General features: G+C 37.3%; 1 pseudogene; it reads left to right on the top strand.

The window, feature by feature from the left end:
* The window catches only part of LOC107733740 (sodium bicarbonate transporter-like protein 11), a 64,829-nt pseudogene that overhangs the window by 9,177 nt on the left and 45,887 nt on the right, over window positions 1-9,765 (top strand).

Genomic DNA, 9,765 nt, shown 5'->3' with positions numbered 1-9,765 from the left:
CCTCAAATAACCTTTCAACGAACAAAATTAGCTGATTGCCGTGCATTATCCTTCACATATAGCGCAATCTGAACCCTAAACACGTTTTGTCAAAAAAGCCGGTTTTGTCCACTTTAAAGGCATCACGAGTTCACGTTTTACTGCAGAAGCTGACAAGCGTCCTTGTTGTTTTTGAACAGAAGCAGATAAGTCCATTTTAGCGAATCAGCGCGCTGTATTCAGGTCAGGTGAGAAGGCTACTTTCACTTTGAAAAGATGTGCTAGGCTGCTAGCTGAGAGGAGTTTTGTCAAAGCTGACTAAAAGTGATCGAGGATGGATCATTTCGACGAACTTGATGAACCTGTGATATCTTCTTCAGGGCGAAAAAGGAAAATAAAAGCTGAAACGTTTTCACGGAACCTTGCAAAAGCAGAGCGTTACAATGGTGAGGGAAATGCTCCGTGTATTGCGCGTAATCACATCCATACAGTTTATGATCACAACAACAACAACAACGTTTGTCAGGCATCTACATTGTCATCTGAGGAGATTACAAAGATTAAATGAGTGTTTTTTAATCTGCTTTTGCCAAAAAACGACTGTTGGAGTTAACGTAGACTAACCATGTTCCGTACACAACGATGTTCCGTACAGACGATGTTTTCGCGCCGATCGCTGAATAAATACTTCCAGGTTGTACATAAACTATATATCTGTGTCATCCTTATTTCTCCCTTTTTCACCCCCGATCAAGATTTTTTTCAAGATTTTTTCAGTGAGATTTTAGTAAGTTTGTTAGGTGCGCACACTGCGCTTGAAAATGGATGGTGGGCAAGCTACACTTCAAGCCTGCAGCTTGGGTGGGGAGACAACTAGAGCAGCGAAAATGTACATTTCTATTTAATTTATGTTTCTCACAGTACTACAGCCTTTATGAAATGAATATTATGTTATCACAAATTGGTAAATATATTACCTTTTGTTGAATAAATGTTTTGAAATGGGAATTTTTAAACTTCGATTGCGGGCGATCATGACCACTTAGCGCCACTCTCACCTGAGACAGGCAGCAGTCAGCACAGACGCTGTTTGCCCATCATGCTGCATGCAGTGATGATGTTTATATTCATAAATGGTCAATTAATTTGAATATTTTAACATTTTAAATCGTCATTCTTTAACAAATTAAACAATGTGAAACGCAAATGATTGTGTTGTTATTTCAAAGTCAACTTTTCATTAAAAAAGTAACGTTACATTGTCTGTCCACATAAAAACACACATTACACACACACCCACACACACAATGTAAATAGTGCACACAGAAAATGAACACATTAATTTCTAGTTATGGTATTTTTTTATCAGTTTAGTGTCAAATGTAAATAATTGTAAACACATGCATCCTGATCATTTATGTTTTGAAGTTTTCACATTCGTTAATCTTTTTTTTTTTTAAATCAGTGCAAATTGTTTGCCCTTCTTGTCTTCGGAAATATATGGAAATGTTATTCACTAACGTTTCACATGGTTCATGCTTAACTCACATGCCATAATTAATATCACGACACAATCATGCCTAACTCGCATGGTCCTTTATTAAAGCAGCAATTAACTTACATTTTAACCAAATAAAAAGATACTCATCTTTCATATTCATTTAAATAATGTTTTCTTCAGTTAAAATAAATAAACAGTTCACAGTTGATCAGTTAAATGTCCATTTTCACCGATAAAATCAACTTATGCGCGCTGTACAGAACACCATTATAAGCCTGTACGGAACACCGTTAACCCTTATAATTTTCCGTACACTGGCGGAGAAGGTACTTTTCCCCACTTTTCTCAAAAACTATTGGTCCTAAAGACATCAATCAAAGTGTGGACTGTATAATAGGTATTTCCCCAGAGAATGATCACACAAACATGCTTGTCTGTCTTTCAACAACTGAGGAGTGGTCGCTGGCGTGCGGTGAATAGCGAAAAGTGTACGGAACATGGTTAGTCTACGTTATCTGCTTTTGCTATAAAACAAACGTTAATATGTAAAAACAACATACTTTCAATGAACCTTAATTTTGTAAATTACCTGTATTTGTTTAAGTTATTATTACTTAATCAAAACAACCCAACTGCAGTTTGATTGATATTACTTGGAATGGGCAATAAAAAAAACGTGATTTCTGAAAAAAAAAAAACATGGGTCCATTTTCACCGATAAAATCAACTTATGCGCGCTGTACAGAACACCATTATAAGCCTGTACGGAACACAGTTAACCCTTATAATTTTCCGTACACTGGCGGAGAAGGTACTTTTCCCCACTTTTCTCAAAAACTATTGGTCCTAAAGACATCAATCAAAGTGTGGACTGTATAATAGGTATTTCCCCAGAGAATGATCACACAAACATGCTTGTCTGTCTTTCAACAACTGAGGAGTGGTCGCTGGCGTGCGGTGAATAGCGAAAAGTGTACGGAACATGGTTAGTCTACGTTATCTGCTTTTGCTATAAAACAAACGTTAATATGTAAAAACAACATACTTTCAATGAACCTTAATTTTGTAAATTACCTGTATTTGTTTAAGTTATTATTACTTAATCAAAACAACCCAACTGCAGTTTGATTGATATTACTTGGAATGGGCAATAAAAAAAACGTGATTTCTGAAAAAAAAAAAAAATGGAGTTATCGGTTTTTGCAAATGAACTCTTCATATATATATATACACACACAATTTTTCTGTTGTTGCTTGACAGCCTCTGCCCAGTAATGTTTATTTTTGGTTAACTGTCCCTTTAAGAAAGTACAAAATGTAAATTTGAATTGCAATTGCAAATGCTGATTTTGTTCTGAAGAACTAGATTCATCACAGATGCATAAATTCCGATGCACTTATTATGAACAACATGTTCTTACTGTAGGGTTAGGTTTATGGTTTGGTTATGTAAAGTTATTTGCTTGTAACTGTGCATAATATACTGTTATACTTTAGTAAGTAAATTAAAAGTAAAAAAGTAAAAATAATTGATGTAAGTACATTGTAGTTAAAGACAGCTAATATAAAGTGTGAGTCAATGAACAATTAGAGTTAGCACTGTGCAATATCATACATCCAAAGAAGGCGCATCAAGATGAGTCATGACATGTTTGATGTCTATAATGAGACACGAGAACCAAACCTATTTTGGAACTATATTCCGGTACATATATATATATATATATATATATATACAGTATATATACCTGTATACACAATTTTTTTGTTGTTGCTTGACAGCCTCTGCCCAGTAATGTTTATTTTTGGTTAACTGTCCCTTTAAGAAAGTGCAAAATGTAAATTTGAACTGCAAAAATGTTGATCAGTAATGTTTATTTTTGGTTAACTGTCCCTTTAAGAAAGTGCAAAATGTAAATTTGAACTGCAATTGCAAATGTTGATTTTGTTCTGAAGAACTAGATGCATCACAGATGCATAACTTCCGATGCACTTATTATGAGGTTCAGTTTCAAAGAAGAATATCACATTAAGTTTACTGCCTTGAAGGAAGCGGTGAGATTGAGCGGCTGTCTTGTGTGACCTAGCATCTCTGTGATGAGCTCATTTAACTGTGTGTGTGTGTGTGTGTGTGTGTGTGTAAGAGAGAGAGAGAGAGGGAGGACAGTTTTACTACACACTCCCGCTTTCACACCAGACAAGCTACACAGCCACCTCAGCCGCGCACAACAACACGCTCGCTCTTGTTTCATCTTTGCACACTTTTATCTGTAAATTTGCATTATTCGCCAGAGAGAGTTCGTCCATTCCGACTGTATTTTTTTAGCGTGTCTGGTCTTGTCTGAAAAAAAAAATCAAAGCAAGGAGAGAGAGTGTGATACTGAGGCATATTTGATGTTTTATGCTCTTTATCTTGAGTATGAAACTGAATAGATGCACAGGCTGTTTGTGGTTCTGTTGCACACTAAACACATACATGAGTATTTCTTAACAACTAGACCACCAAGCTTTAAAGAGACACCACTCTCACTGCTCACTGGCGCAGAGAGTCTGAAATTGCCTGTGTGTCTGTGTGTGTGTGTAAAGGGAAAGGACTCGCTGGTTACTAAGCTTTAGTCTGTGACTCACACATCAACTTATCTCTGTAGTTGAACTGAATCTAGTCATGGTATTAAATGCACATGCAAACAATGATGATCCGTGTGTTTGAGAGTAAAACTACACTGACGTTCAAATATTCACACACACACACACACACAATGAAGACCTGTTCTGCCAGCTCTTGCTTCCTGTTTGCCAAGACAGCACTTCCTGTGTTAGTAATGATTATCAGATATTAGGAGTCTGTTCGCCACCCAGCCTGCACCAGGTATTTTCTGTTTGCTTTAGATTTGAGTTCTCATTTGTAAATTTTTCCTTGCATTAATGTGATTAGCAGGAATTTTTTTTAATCAAGATTTATTTAAAAAACACAGCTTTCTGTTTAGTCTTTTTGTCCCTCTTATCTCTCATTCATTCGACACTTTGGCTTTGATCACGTCTCCATGTGAAAAATATTTTTTTTGCTCTGGTTTGCAGGAAATGTAATTATAGAAGAGACTCTGAAGCAGGACTGAAATGAGAGAGTTTTGCATTTTAAACGTGAATGAATAAAACAGTAAAGGTGAACCAACAAAGTGAAAGCGTGTCTTGACACGTCTGTTTGTGTTTCGTGCATCATGCCTGGGTGAGTATTCGAATGCAAACCTTAGCTTGTTTGATTTGATGTGTCCGTTCTGGCTCAGCCTGCTTACCATACCTACAGTAACCTCTAAAAAGGAAGTGTGATGCTTAAGTCAAACCCGTCCCTGGCCCTGAGTGATTTAAGGCTGAAAGTGCCGCAGCACCACTTCCTCTGTCAGTCCTGCTCACTTCCTTTGCATATCAACAGGCGGTCCATGAGCGGCATCTGCGATGGAAATAAGCATGCACTAACGTGGCATTAGAGAAATATCTTCAGATCAGACATTGAGCCAGGGGTTGATAAAGGTTGGTCACACAGTACCCATAGCTGGAGGCAGCAGAGACGAAGTACCCAGTGAAAGGTCAGAGTAGGGGTAAATAGCACAGTGACTGCGTTCCCTCCGGAGGGCCTGTAGGCATGGCTGGGCTGAAGGTGTTTTGTCTGTAGGGACGGTTCTGATGAGAACATGCACAGAATACCAATCGGCTGCTGCGTCGTCACTGACTTTGAATGGCAGGGGAGGGAGAGAGTCGTTTTCTCCGTCTGCCTCACCAGCTTACTCGTGGCTTCCTAAATTATGTTACGACGGGAGGACATTTAAAGAATTATGGGTTTGCTGGCTCAAGCCATTTATGCAAATGCTAGTGCATGTCGTTGATTAGAGCCGGGTGGGTTGTGAGCATCATGTAATAGCAGTGTATGAGGTGGAATGCGTAAATATGACTGTTTTCTGCCTGAGAATAGTCATTCTACTGTGGGAGGGTGACCTTCTACGGTGACCTTGGGGTTTTTATTGTGATCATAGACCTGAGTGTAAATGCTATATTTTATTTGATGCAAGCATCTATGAGACTGCGAAGGACAGGTTTGTTCACTGTTGTACTGTGATGTACCTTGGTTTTGATTGTTTAGATGGTGAAAAAACAAAAATATAATTTAAAACAGCTCTTCAGTGGAGAAAACTCGTGATTCAGGCCTTAAACATTTGTTTCACTTTCACACATAAAACCTGTTAAATTGCAAATTAAATGTACTATTTTCAGCAATTGTACAACATGTGGTATTTAATCAAACTGCTTTCCATCTTTTATTTGTATTGAAACACATACAAATTCACACATCAGCATAAAAGTGCCGTTATGATGTAATTTGTCTGAAATTACCTTTAAATTGATTTACTGGCTTTCCGGCAACAGGTCCTGTTCACACATGTACAATTCTGTTAAATTAATGCAGGGTCGTAACCACTATAGACATTGAGGGGGACAAGCTCCTCACCCCCCACCCCCACTAAAATAATCACATGGCCAAATGGTCCCCCCTCCAATATTTGACATGCTTGATGCCGATCTGCTGCACTCCATTACGCACTACTCTCTGTGTTATTAGGGTGACAAAATGTTTTAAAATTTAAATTCTTAGCATAGTCTGCAGACTAACAGAACTGGTCAGTAGATGGCAAAGCATATCAAAGAAGGAAGGGTTTACTGTTTACTGTCAAACATGAATTCCAGTCTGAAGTAAATAGCTAGACATTTAAAATTCAACATATATTTAGCGAAAGATACAACCAACAGTAATATCCAATGCAAAGCATTCAACCTTTTTTTTTTTGTCAAATTTCACAGTTTTAAATTGAAAATAGCCTATAATTTATGTGATGGAATTTGTAATTGAATATGACATGACAAGAAGCATTAACAGAGCCATTTCCAGCATATTAGGCACAGGTTTAAGAATGCTTGTATAGATATTTTAAAATGCAAATATTATTTGCAAATGGCCCAAATGCATTACAATAAATTATTTTACTATTTTTCTTTCTTTTTAGTTTTTTCTTTATACATTTAAATCACTTTCATTCTTAAATTCCTTTAGATTAAATAAAAAGGACATTTGTACCCACTACAACATCAGTGGTTCTGTTCCCACCCGTGTTTAAGGCCTTAAATTAATGTAGAAGGCATATGTGTGAAGACACCTATTTAAATGCCTATTGTTTAATGCTATTGGCCCGTTCACACCAGTAACGACACTCATCTGCCGCTTTAAGGGCATAGAGGACCTACAATAATGTACAATATTTGAAAAATAATGTGTTTTTTGAACATTAAAGCATGTCAACATATTCTGTTACACCAAATACACAAAATAATGATCTTTAAAAAAGCATCATATGACCCCTTTAATATTGAGAACGATTTTAAGAACTATATCTTTATCGTTATCTTTATATTTATCGTCCTTGGTGTGAACAGGCATTAAGCATATTGACAGCATCTAAAACTTAAAGCCTTGTAAGACTTGAGTGGTGTGTGGCGTTTATTAGTAAATTATGAAACTAAAGACATTTTAAATGCAGGTTTATTTCATGTTGAAGTGTAACATCAACGTGTCTCTTTCATTTACTAATGTGCATGTGTATGAGTGTGTTCATAGGCTGTCACAATACTAGAGATCACACTGCCTTGAGACAGTACGACATATTGAACAGACTGCTCTTCTATCGCTCACAACCTTGTTTTCGTTGGCGTCAAATTACTAATGCCAAAGCTGTGAGAATAACCCTCAAGAAATCATTGTATAAAATGATTTAGGTAGTGACATGAGCATAAGGATGTTAGCTTAGTTATGTCTTTGTTACATATAAATCTTCAGTCTTCAGTGACAGTTTTTATTGATTTTAAATAAGTGCTCATTTAAGGCCCAGAATGAGGGTTGTCAGGCATGCAGAGGCTTCTCATGTTGGACTGGACAGTCTCAGCTGATTGGAGTTTCATATCAGCTTAATATTCAGACAGTCTGTTTCCTGCGCTGACAAATTCTGCTTTTGTACATCCTGCAGAATATAACGGCACAGCAGCTCATGTTTTTGGGCTGTCACTGAAGAGAAATATGAGACAAACTCTCTGTCACTACGTCTGATGTAGACTGTACTCAGTACGACAGGATGAGATATGTGCAAGTTTTTGTGTGTGTTCGTGTGTATATTATTTTCATGCTCCAAAATGTGAGTGCTGTGGTACACTTATGCCAGCCGTACATGCATACTCTCTTTAGGCAGGGTGTTTTGCTGGAAAGAGAGGTACCTGACAATTAAGGGAGTCAGAAAGTGGGAAAGAGAAACCTCAGTCACGGCTGACTTCACCTCATAAATATCCCCTTAAACGGCACCAAATGAATGTAGGCCACAGGTGTGGGAATATGTGTGCTGGTTCCATGTGCATGTGTTTATGTCTGAGTGTGAGCATGCTGGAGTAAATATGTGAGTTTGTGTGTATATATGTGTCAGTGGAATTGTGCTTTGGAGTGTGTGTGGCTGTTTAGTGACCATCGTAAGGGCATGACTAGTGTATGGCATATTCACATTTGCATATTCACACTGATTCTTGAGACATGGGACAACACATGGGACAACTTTACCTGTCATGAGTGATAATAACAATGTTTCAGTTTTGAACAAAATCAAAGATTAACACTTGAATGTCCTGAACACAAATTCGGTGTCCTTAGACCATAACAAAATCTCATATCCATCAAAATATATATTCAGTTGAATAACAACAGAGATATTTTTAAAGATCAATAAGTGTGAAATAAGTAGTTAGACGTTTAAAATGTAACATGTACAGTATTTTGTGAAAGATACTACCAACAGTAATATCTAATGCAATGGATTCTACTTTTTGTGGTCAAATTTCAGTTTTAAATTGAAAAGAGCCTATATCATTTATGTGCTGGAATTTGTAATTTATACATTTAAATCCCTTTCATTCTTCCTTTAGATTAAATAAAAAGGACATTTGTACCCTTTACAACATCAGTTGTTTTTTTTTCTCCTGGTGTTTAAGGCCTTGAATTAATGGAAAAAGGTGCGTGTTTTAGGTTCCCTATTTAAATGCCTATTGTTTAATGTAAACATACTGAAAGCATTTAAAACGTAAAGCCTTGTAAGACTTCAGTTACGTGTGGCGTTTATTAGTAAATGATGAAACTAAGTCATATTAAATGCAGGTTTATTTAATTTTACAGTGTAACATCAACGTGTTTCGCTCATTTACTAATGTGCGTGTGTGTGTGTGTGTGTGTGTGTTTGTGGGTTGTCACAATACTAATGAGATCACACTGCCTTGAGACAGTACGACATATTGAACAGACTGCTCTTCTATCGCTCACAACCTTGTTTTCGTTGGCGTCAAATTACTAATGCCAAAGCTGTGAGAATAACCCTCAAGAAATCATTGTATAAAATGATTTAGGTAGTGACATGAGCATAAGGATGTTAGCTTAGTTATGTCTTTGTTACATATAAATCTTCAGTCTTCAGTGACAGTTTTTATTGATTTTAAATAAGTGCTCATTTAAGGCCCAGAATGAGGGTTGTCAGGCATGCAGAGGCTTCTCATGTTGGACTGGACAGTCTCAGCTGATTGGAGTTTCATATCAGCTTTATATTCAGACAAACTCTCTGTCAGTACGTCTGATGTAGTCTGTTCACTGTACAACAGGACGAGATGTGTGCAAGTTTCTGTGTGTGGGTGTGTGTGTATTGTTTTCATGTTCCAAAATGTGAGTGCTGTGGTACACTTGTGCCAGCCGTACATGCATACTCTCTTTAGGCAGGGTGTTTTGCTGGAAAGAGAGGTACCTGACAATTAAGGGAGTCAGAAAGTGGGAAAAGAGAAACCTCAGTCACGGCTGACTTCACCTCATAAATATCCCCTTAAACGGCACCAAATGAATGTAGGCCACAGGTGTGGGAATATGTGTGCTGGTTCCATGTGCATGTGTTTATGTCTGAGTGTGAGCATGCTGGAGTAAATATGTGAGTTTGTGTGTATATATGTGTCAGTGGAATTGTGCTTTGGAGTGTGTGTGGCTGTTTAGTGACCATCGTAAGGGCATGACTAGTGTATGGCATATTCACGTTTGCATATTCACACTGATTCTTGAGACATGGGACAACACATGGGACAACTTTACCTGTCATGAGTGATAATAACAATGTTTCAGTTTTGAACGAAATCAAAGATTAACACTTGAATGTCCTGAACACAAATTC

Source organism: Sinocyclocheilus rhinocerous, unplaced genomic scaffold (genome assembly GCF_001515625.1).
Source record: "Sinocyclocheilus rhinocerous isolate Xijiao unplaced genomic scaffold, SAMN03320098_v1.1 scaffold789, whole genome shotgun sequence".
Taxonomy (NCBI): Eukaryota; Metazoa; Chordata; class Actinopteri; order Cypriniformes; family Cyprinidae; genus Sinocyclocheilus; species Sinocyclocheilus rhinocerous.
This window is presented reverse-complemented; position numbering and strand designations above follow the sequence as displayed.